The sequence below is a fragment of the Gorilla gorilla genome, chromosome 12, assembly GCF_029281585.2.
Source record: "Gorilla gorilla gorilla isolate KB3781 chromosome 12, NHGRI_mGorGor1-v2.1_pri, whole genome shotgun sequence".
In the NCBI taxonomy this organism is placed as follows: Eukaryota; Metazoa; Chordata; class Mammalia; order Primates; family Hominidae; genus Gorilla; species Gorilla gorilla.
This window is the reverse complement of record NC_073236.2, coordinates 133012629-133023169: the sequence shown is the minus strand read 5'-3', so window position 1 is coordinate 133023169 and position 10541 is coordinate 133012629. Positions and strand designations below refer to the sequence as shown.

The 10541-nt window shown below is 51.5% G+C and overlaps 1 protein-coding gene across 7 annotated transcripts in view; it reads left to right on the top strand.

The window, feature by feature from the left end:
• Positions 1 to 4389: 4389 nt before the first annotated feature.
• RNF144A (ring finger protein 144A) overlaps positions 4390 to 10541 on the top strand; it is a 535340-nt gene continuing 529188 nt past the window's right edge. For 5 of the 7 annotated variants that reach the window (XR_010130072.1, XR_008677175.2, XR_008677172.2 and 2 more), the window contains exon 1: positions 4404 to 4599. The gene's annotated coding sequence lies outside the window, so the exon portion shown is untranslated. Of the gene's footprint in view, positions 4600 to 10541 lie in introns of all 7 variants that reach the window. The other 2 variants (XM_004028803.5, XM_063696074.1) reach the window with 2 other exon arrangements.

Here is a 10541-nt window from a genome sequence, read left to right as displayed (position 1 = left end):
TTCCTCCTGTTTGTTCGCACTCTCCAGAGATTGGGTGATGCACGTGGGTGAGGGCAGATCTTCTTTACTCTAAGGATTCAAATACTGATCTTGTCCAGAAACACTCTGAGAGATGCACACAGACATACTGTCTTACCAGCTATCTGGGCATCCCTTAACCCAGTCAAGCTGCCACTTAACATCAACCATCACAGGGGGCTAGAAGTCTAAGTCAACGCTTTGGCAAGAGTGGTTCCTTTTGAGGGCTGTGAGGAAGAATCTGGTCCAGGCTCCTCCACCAGCTGCTGGTGCTTTGCTGGTCATCTTTGGCATTTCTTGGCTTGTAGAAGCATCACCCAAATCTTTGACTTCAGTTCACATGGTGTTCTCCTTGTGTGTGTCTGTGTCCATATTTCCCCTTTACATAAGGACACCAGTCATATTGGATTAAAGCTCACTCCAGTATGATCTCCTCTTAACTAATCATATCTGCAATGACCCTATTTCCAAAGAAGGTCACATTCTGGGGTACTGGGGCTTAGAACTTCAGTATACGAATTTTAAGGAGGCACAAGGTGTCCGTGACAGTGCTGTGTTAAGTGACCGGAAGGATGAATTTCCTTCTTCACTTGCACTTTCTTTCCTGAAGTTTTGTTTGAAGCTGCTTGAAGACATCTCTGCATCCTGTCTTATGTGGATGCTACACCCACTGCAGAGATTACTCGAGAGGTTGGAAAGGTTGGAAAAGAAAGAGAGGATGCTTTTGAATGGAGAAGGGTAAGAGTACAGACAAGGGAAGCTGTATTAGTCTGTTCTCACACTGCCAATAGAGACATGCCTGAGACTAGGTAATTTATAAAGAAAAAGAAGTTTAATGGACTCACAGTTCCACATGACTGGGGAGGCCTCACAATCACGGCGGAAGGCAAGGAGGAGCAAAGTCACAGCAGGCAAGAACATTTGCAGGGGAACTCCCCTTTATAAAACCATCAGATCTCATAAAACTTATTCACTGTCACGAGAACGGCACAGGAAAGACCCACCCCCATGATTCAGTTACCTCTCACCTGATCCCTCCCATGACATACGAGAATTATGGGAGCTACAATTCAAGATGAGATTCAGGTGGAGAGACAGCCAAACTGTATCAGAAGCTTTGCCAAGAAGACCCGGAGAGTAGCAGGAACTCTCCTCTGTTCCTTGGCATTACCCTGGGAAGGCTGTGTGGCTCACCTGTGGACTGTGCCTCTGGCAGGAAAGTCTTGTGCAGTCTGCTCCTGAGAGAAGGCATGGCTTCTGGAATGAGACGATCAGTAGCACAGATGGGCTGAAGATGAGACGTTACATTCCACATTCCCAGAACCATAATATCCCCCAGATTCCTGTGTGTCCTTAAGGAGAGAGAGTCAGAATGAGAACTGACATTTAATTTCCTGCTACTCTAGAGAAACAAGAAATGGAATTTGTTAATTTTTAAAATTAAAAAAGTGAATTTTCTATATTTATGGAATGTGTGATTACAAATTCACATAAACTTCCTTGTCTAATTTTTTTTCTTTTCTTTTTCTTTTTTTTTTTTTTGAGACTGAGTTTCGCTCTTGTTGCCAGGCTGCAGTGCAATGGTGCGATCTCGGCTCACCGCAACCTCTGCCTCTAGGGTTCAAGCAATTCTCCTGCCTTAGCCTCCCGAGTAGCTGGGATTACAGGCATGTGCCACCACGCCTGGCTAATTTTGTATTTTTAATAGAGACGGGTTTCTTCGTGTTGGTCAGGCTGGTCTCGAACTCCCAACCTCAGGTGATCTGCCTGCCTCGGCCTCCCAAAGTGCTGGGATTACAGGCATGAGCCACCACACCCAGCCCCTTGTCTAATTTTTTTAAAAAAATTCAAGTGTGGGTCTTGAGCTTCCCTTGATTTTCTGTTTAGAAGAGAAGTGTCAGAACGGCTATCTGCTTTCCCAGCTTCTGGGCCATTTGCTGCAGCACTGAGTCGCCAGCCTGCTTCGCATGAGCGGAGAAATTTTCCCCATCTAGGTAATCAGGAAGAGCTTGTTCAATGAGTGAAGGGTGAGTCATACTGCATTGGCACAAACTCTTGGCAACAATGAGTGTCCTTTACAATGGGCTCTATGGGACAGCCCTCTGGGGGAGATGGGCCAGCCAGACCTGAGGAGGGGGCTGGACTGAAAACTGACAGTGACAGGTGGAAGTGAACTTGAGAGACCCAACAAACTTCTTGTTGGAGAGAACTAGGGCAGCTGCTCAGAGGCAAAGCTCAGAGTAGAGGATTTCACTCCGTATTTATTGAGCACTTATTATGTTCAAGGCCCTAAGAGGGAATATGTAGAAAAATGCTGTTCTCTAGAATCGTAAGATCTAAGCATCAGACAGTGAATGCCACAAACATTAAGTGTGGCAGATGCCATGATCAACATAGACAAAGACTAAGTATTACACCAGCTCAGAGATCAGAGATCTACGGATGGGGAACTCCATGATAGGCCGGGAAGTCTTTGCAGGGAAAGCTGCATCTGAGAGCCTTTTGAGGCCTGCTGCAAACAAAACTTTCAATGCCAGTGTCCCCTCTCACTATCTCCCCAACAATGGTTGCATTGACAAAGACAGAGCAGGGGAATGAAGTCACATGTATTACCACATGAGCAATTACAAGTCTTAGTTGGGTCAGGGCGGTTTTGCACCTTAACTCTCTTCCTGCAGCCCCAGATGCTCCTTTGCAGTCCCCCAGCTTGAGTGTTATACCTCTGTGTTCCATGAGAATGCCTGCATCTTAATACAGACCCCTTTATTGTGGGGAACACAGTACAACGTCTGTGCATTTGCAGTCACCCACCTGTGCATCCCCTGAATCCTTCATTCATAAGTAGTACTCAACCAGGAACTTCTCTGGTATCCCAACTCGGACATGGGAGGTGTGAATATATTTTTCATAAAGCTCAGGCCTTTATGCAGAACTATTTTCATCCTCTAGTGAGAGGCTGGAGTAACAAAGTGCTGTTGTTAAGATTCTTCCCATTGTGCATTTTTCTTGAATAATGACATTTCTAAAAAGAATCTGAAACTGAGGCATTAGAAGGCAAGTGCTCGTTCATATATTTGAAGAGGCCAAATATTTACCAGAATAACTTCTCAATACAGAGGGGGCAGATTTATTTTATTTTACTATAAATATGTATGTGTAGCAGAAGACAAATTATGCAGAGCTTTGAGTTAGTTAAGAATCATCTGATTTAATTCTTTGGAGAAATGAGACAAATTGTAGCTAAGGACTATGGAGTTGTTTTAGTTTGCCAGTTATATTTAATTTGACTATTTCTTTATTTATTGAGAGACAAAGTCTCACTCTGTTGCCCAGGCTGGAATGCAGTGATGCAAACACAGCTCACTTCAGCCTTGACCTCCTGGGCTCGAGCAGTCCTCCTGCCTTGGCCTCCCAAAGTGCTGGGCTTACAGGTGTAAGCCATGGCACTCGGCCGATTTGACTTGTTTAATCCCTCCGAAGAACTCATACATACTATTGCCACCTCATTTTCCACGTAAGAAAATGGAAACACGAAGACGTTAATAACTTGCTTAATGGCTAGTAGGTGGCAGAGCTTGAATTTAGACCACGAAGTGTGGAGGGTATGCTATTAAGGAAAAACGATGTTCTAGTGGGGTTTCCATTTAATATTGCAGAAAAAAGAATCTATATATTTAAGAAGGTGTTATTTCATGCACACTCGTAGGTTTTGTTCATATATGCACATCTGACGTATAATTTAACATTTGTGTAACTTCAAGCTTCTATGGGGAGTGGCAGAAGATGCAGGAATTCTATTAATACCTTCGCAGATCTTAGTTTCCAACAAGCTGGATACCTTAAGAAAAAGAAATTGTTGTGCTTGGATCCCAGATGTCCATTCCACCTTTTGGGACCTCCCGGGGGGCCCTCTTTTCTTCATCCTTCAAGACAAGGATAGTAGGGTGAACAGGCAGACTTTCCTTGCGAGGGTTGGCTCAGGAAGGCTCTGGGCTCATCTCACAGCCGCCCCAGCGAGGGTCGGGGAGGCAGGTGCTGGCTCCGGTGGGGTCTGCGGCAGAGCAGGACTGGAGCCCAGGGCGCAGCTGCACAGCTCAACGCCGGTTCGCGCCCTGGTTTAGAGCGTTGGGCTGGGTCACCCCTTCTTTCCTAGCTTGCTGCTGTGGGTTCCCTCGGTGTAGGAATCAGGGGAGTGTCTTCTGGAGGCCACTAAAGCAGGAATAGCATTTTCATGTTAGCGTGCACGGGCGGTCTCAGCAGCCCCTCCTCGTGCCGGAGCCTGTCCTGGGGCCTGCGGGGCGGCTCCGGGCCTCAGGCGGGCGGCAGGGGGCGCTGTGCGGCTCGGCGCGGGGGCGGGGCCGGGGCCGAGCCTCCCGCGTGCCCGGCCTCTGTGCGCGCTCGCGCCCCGCCCGCGCAGCCGCCTCTCCCCGCGCGGGCTCTCGGCAGGCGGGAGGCGGCAGGGCCGGCATTGCACTGCGGGCCGTGCGGGCTGCGCGGGCGGCAAACTGCGGGCACCCGGCACCCCGCAGCCAGTACCGGGCGGAGGCGTCAGAGCCGCGCACCGCGGACGAGCAGGCCCAGGTAGGGTGACGCGCGTCCCCTTTGTGTCCGCATCGCCCGGGCCGGCCGCGGAGCGGGGAGGGCGGGACGCGGCGCTGCGCGGCCGGCCTTGGGGCTCGGGGCTTGCGGCCGCGCTTGCCCCGCTGGGTCCTGCCCCAGCGCCAGGTGGCAGCGCGCGGGGGGCAGCGTCCCGGGCGGGGACTCGCGGGCTCCGTTCAGAGGACGCCCGCCCTGCCCTGCCCTGCCCGTGTCCCTGACCTCGTCCCTGCTCTGCTCCTGCCCTGCCCTGCCTCTCGCAGGCGGCGCCCGCGCCCCAGGGCAGTGGGCGCTTAGGGACCTGGCGTCCCCCTGCCTGCTCTGCGCGGTCGCGGGTCTGCGCTGCGGCGCGGGACAGGGCGCCCCGGGCCAGGGTCCCGCGGGCGAGCTGGCGGCGGGGGCTTTCAAGGTTCGCGGCCCCGCCCGCAGACCCTGGGGCTGGAGCCTCGGCCCCGAGAGGAGGTCTGGGAAAGGACGACGCGCCCGGGGCATCGCCACCGGCGGGGAAGGTCGGAACTGCCCAAGAGGATGCCCCGCACATCCCCTGCGCGCGGGGTCCGCGGCTGCTACTGCCCCTGGTCCCCACCGCGAGCGCTTTCCCGGGGAATGAGCCGCCGCCCGAGCCCCGGAGTTCCCTGCGGGTCTTACCCACCCCAGCCTCCGGCCGCCGCCCCCAAGCCCCCTGCACTGTGCTTGGCTCCCAGCTGTTTGGTCGCTTATGCCATCCTGGAGGCTTCCTGGTCCTGGGGTGAAGGGGTGACTTCTTTACCCTAATGGTCTTCGTAGGCAGGTCTCAGGATGTCCACTCCAAAGTTCGTGGTCTTTTTTCTAGCGAATAATAATTTTTAAAATCCATTGAACAAATATCCTGCGCTGCCTCCTGCAGGGTCAAGGCTGGGGTAACAGACGAGTGAGGTAAGGCCCCAGGGAACTATCCCCAGTGGATCCCTGCTGCCCTGCGGTGAGAGGGGGTCTAGCTCCTGCACTAAGAGCCTGGGAAGAAAACACTTCCCGTAGTGGGGCCTGGGAGATGGAAGGAGGACATGCCCCAGTGAATGGGGCTGGGGTTGAGAGTTGAGCCTGGCAGATAAGATGCATTTGTAAATGAAATGCCAGGTAGAAAGTAAGTTGGTGTAGACGCCTGTGGAGCTGTGGGAGTCCCCAGGAGGGAAGGGAGGGAGTCAGGGTGTCCCTGCAAAGGGAGTCCCCTTTGCAAGGGAGGGGGTGTCTGAGTCAAAGCTTGCAGGTGGGGCAGGTCAGAGGTGGCAGGAAGGGCCTCTGTCCAGAGAGAGCTGCTCCAGCACAGGAAGGGGGAGGGACAAGGTGTGTGACACCGTGAACTTTCCCAGGGGATTCACCCAGTGGCTCCAAAGGAGACAACAGCCTTTTTTATTGTATTCTCTTCTCCGGTACTGAGATTAGGGAACCTTGTTTTTTGCACTTTTCTAATGCCTTTTACATTTTTGTTTTTATTTTTAAAGCGTGCAAAGGAAATGTGACTAGAGGGGTCAGAAGAGGGTAAATCGTGAAATCTTTGAATTCTAGGCCAAGACTTTGGGTTTGACTCTGTGTCAGTGGGAGCCATTGATGGTTTTGGAGGAGGAGAGTGATCTGACCCCTGCTTTAGAGTGATTTCCGCGGTGTTGCGTGGAAGGGAAGGCATGGTGTGGTGTGCCTACTGTGACTTCAGAGTCAGACCCCCACTGGCTGTGGGCTTCCACCTGCATCAGGCATCAAAGGTTGTGGATGGATTGAGGACCTCATGAGAAAATGGGTGCAAATAACCCAATTTTAATGGGATGGAAATTTTCCAGACCCAGTGCAATTTGATTTTTGCAGTTTGTGTTTTTAAAGAGGTCCCGATTCTAATGTCAGCAACTCTGGAAGAGGAACTAATGAAGGGCAAACTCAAATGCACGATGCAGGCACCCCCAGGTCATCTGTGCCATGAGGATTTGGGAAACTCAAAGAGCATTGTAAAATGCATATATTTTATAAATAGATTCCAGTGCCCTCAGCTTGCTGGTTGGTAATCCCTGTATCCAGACTGTTGCTAGAGTAAGTCTCGTCTCCTGGGGATTCAGTGTGGTTTGGGACTTTGAAGGGACCTCACACTGTTTGGCTGAAGCTGCTGAGGTTCACGGGTAGAAGTGCCGCTCTGGCAGGCGGCGGCAGGGTTGGGAGCTACAAGCTACGTTGCCTGCCTCTGAGAACATTCTTTCCCCTGTGGTCCACCATGTGGCCCCACTGCCTACTTTTGTTCACATTTCTCCCTCCTGGAAGCCTTTCCCTCTGGGGGTAGAGATGGGAAGGAAGCCTGCCCTTGGAGACTGACAATCACAGAACCAGGTGGGCCAGCACCCACCTGGCCTATGAACCCTTGTTGTAACCATGGGAACCTCGTAGCTTGGAAAGGAGGGGTCAGGTAGCCCAGGCCACATGAAAAGCTGTGGCTGGTCCAGCCCTGGCATCAGCTTTTCTGGTTCTGTCTGCTGTCCCTTTTTTCCCATACCTCACTTGCAATAGAAGAGGATGAAGCTGTGCTCGCTGCCCTGCATGTTGGGTGGTCTGGAACCATTCAGGATGATATTGAGCCCTCAGACTCTCCCAGAGCAAGGAACCCCTGGCTTCACAGGATGTGGGATCTCAGAGGCAGCCCAGAGGCGGGGAATGGAATGGAATGCTTCTAAGGAAGAGGGACTCTCCGTATTTTCTCTGGGGAATTTTCTAACATTGAGATCCAAGAATGAAGTTGGAGGTGCCTTTCTTTTCTTTAAGAAGTAATCATTTCCAAGACCAGCCTCCTTTCTCCGTTGTTTCTGCATTACTGAAACACATGAATACCCTTTCTTAATTAGATGAAGAAATTAAATTGAAGCCACTGCTCACATACCTGCTGGGTAGTGGGGCTGAAGGATAGAGCTTATTACAATTTCCTGACCCAGCTATCTGGCCCTGGGCCAGCGTCTTAACCTCCCTGGATGGCTCCAGTTTTTTGAGGATAAAACTGAGGTGTTGGTGTAAATATTTTCCAAGATCCAGAAATAAAAATGTACTGTTGGATCATATTTTTTTTCCAGGAGAATAAATATTACAGGACGACTCACCAAGTGCAACCATTCGTAAGGGTTTGTTTGTTTCCCAAGAGAAAATATTTTAACTTTCAGAAGAGTGGCTTTTTTCCAAAGTGAAATGGTGAGAAATGAAGCTTTGAGGAGGGTGGCTCATTGCTGATAGGAGCCTTCACCTTGCTTCACTCCACAAATAACCCAAGACCTGAATTTAAAGGTGCTTACTTCCTGGATGTTCCGTAGAACTGGAAGGCAGGCTTTCTCTAAGGAGCAGGCTTATAAGCTGGATGCAGTGTTCCAGACAAAAGCAAGCTCCTTGGTGGCATGCAGTGTGTCAACCAGTATTTTATCATCTCAGGTGTGTTTGGCACTAGAGGTGGAGGAGGCAGTGGTTGATATTCATTATGCATTTGCCTGATCTTCAGGGCTTTGCTTGCATCGTGGATGCAGTTCTCACACAGCCCCGCAGCACAGGCATATGTGACTGTCCCTAGCTGACAGAGGAGCAGAGTGAAGCAGAGAGCAGGGATGTTATCCAACGTCGCACACACGTCGTCAATTTTGAAGCCTGGCTTTGAACCCAGAGGCCTGCAGATTAGGATAGATCCCATGACCTTGAGGAGGCTGTAGTCTAGGGAGCGGGAAGCTCAAACATTAACAGATTGTTTGAACAGTGGGGTCAGGGCAGCATGGGAGGTCAGGGCAGAGAGCAGTGGGACCCACAGGAGGGTGCCTGGATCAGCCCCGGGTGGCAGGGAGGCTGCCTGCTGGGGCGATGCTGTTGGTCTGGGATGGGAGGGACGGGTCAGGGTTAGCTAGGCAAATTAAGAGGGACAAAGTCACATTCTGGGCCTGGGCCTGGGAACAGCAAGAAACAGCCTGGGGTGGACAGGGAACTTAGGACCAGCACACAGGGCCGAGCTCCCCAGCTGCCTTACCATTGGCCTTTTTAGGGTGGTTGGTGGTCTCTGAGCTGTTTGGACCCAGATTTCCGTGTGTAATACAGCCGCTTTCATTACTGGCATCTCCTGGAAGGTCCCATCAGTGCATTTTCCTTTTCACTGTTTTGTTTTGGAGCCTCTTTCCCTATCTGTGTTCCCTCCATTTCCTTTCCTCCTCCTCCAGTTCTACCTGGTGGGAGAGTGAGTTCAGGGAAAAATCAGGGGAACCCCGCATAGCGACCATTGTTTTTACAGTCAGTCACCTTGCTCCCATGTCTTCCAAGTGACCCATAGTTGACTGGGGCCAGCTACTGGGAACCTCCGAACTAGACATTAGCCCCGCGCATGTGCTGGATATGGCAGTGCAGGCTCTGGGGGCTTCTGCTTATGGGAGCCTGTGGGAGCAAAAGGGAAGGGTTCCAAGTCCTGAAAGTGGATGTTGTCAGAGTCCCTTTATTGATTAAACGGGCTTTTGTGTCTGTCCTAGGACTGTGCACATCTCTTACAACATTGTGTTCCTGGGAATACTTTTTAGGTTTCCCAAGAACTGCTTTCAGGTAATTCTTTGGAGCAGGGCGTGTTTATTGTTGATGCATGGTGTGTTAAGGTCCTCTGGAGGGCAGAGGAGTGCAGAATGCAGCAAGCTTGACTGCCTCCTGCGAGCCATGCAGAGGGGACCCGCCCAGTTTTTCTTGTTTTTCTTTTTTTTTTTTTTTTTTGAGATGGAGTCTCGCTCTGTTGCCCAGGCTGGAGTGCAGTGGCGCAATCTCAGCTCACTGCAAGCTCCGCCTCCTGGGTTCACGCCATTCTCCTGCCTCAGCCTCCCGAGTAGCAGGGACTACAGGCGCCCGCCACCACACCCGGCTAATTTTTTTGTATTTTTAGTAGAGACGGGGTTTCACTGTGTTAGCCAGGATGGTGTTGATCTCCTGATCTCATGATCTGCCCGCCTCGGCCTCCCAAGGTGCTGGGATTACAGGCGTGAGCCACCGCGCCTGGCCTCCTGCTTTTTCACAGTGTGTCTCAGACTCCAGGGTGTGCCACCTGGCTGGTGATCTGGTGGGTTGCAGGAGTCCCCTCTGTGCACCCTCCATCGCTGACTGGTCTGCAGCCTCCTCTGCAAGTTTCCAGCATTCTAGAGTGAACTCTCTGATGTCTGCACCACCTGCTCGACCCCTGCTACAGCCTCTTCAGTGAGGTCTGCCCATATCCTCTGAATGAAAGGGGGCCTGCCAGGGAGGCAACAGCGCTTCCTCATGTCCCCATTTGGGTGGTAGGAAGTGTTCCCTCCACAGAAATACTCAGATGTCTGCATGAAGGGACTCTCTCCTGAAGTTCAAACATTCACTGAAATGGAAATGTGCTGAAGCTGGAATCAATGCACGCCTTTTTTTTTGTTAACTTTCTTGGGAAGCTTGTGTGTTAAGCCTGTCGGTGTCTGTTAACACTTCTCTATTCAGAGACCTCTGGCCACGCTCGTTGCCCAAGTTACCTGTGAGCCCGCGGTTGAGTGTTCAAGCCTCTTCCTGCCTTGGCTCCAGCCTGTCTTTCCAGGGCTGATCTCAGCAGCTGCTGACGTGTGCCCTGGGACGCTCTCCCACCATCCATGTGCCAGCTTCCTAATGATTCTTGAAGGCTCATCACAAATGCTGCCTTTCCTTCCAGCTGTAAAATTGCCCATGTGGGTGACTGTGGAGATGCTCTCCTCTGACACTGGCATTGCACAGATGAGAAGATGGAGCCACACGGAGCAGAACTGGGACGGAGTTAAAGCTCCAGGGTCCAGGCCAGGTCCTGCAGGCCCAGGTGCCTGCGTTCTCTCTCGTCTTCCCAGGCACAAATGTTTTCCCCACCAGGTGCTTCCATAGCAACTTTTTTTTTTTTTTCAGAACCTGTAGTTGCGTTTAAAACTCTC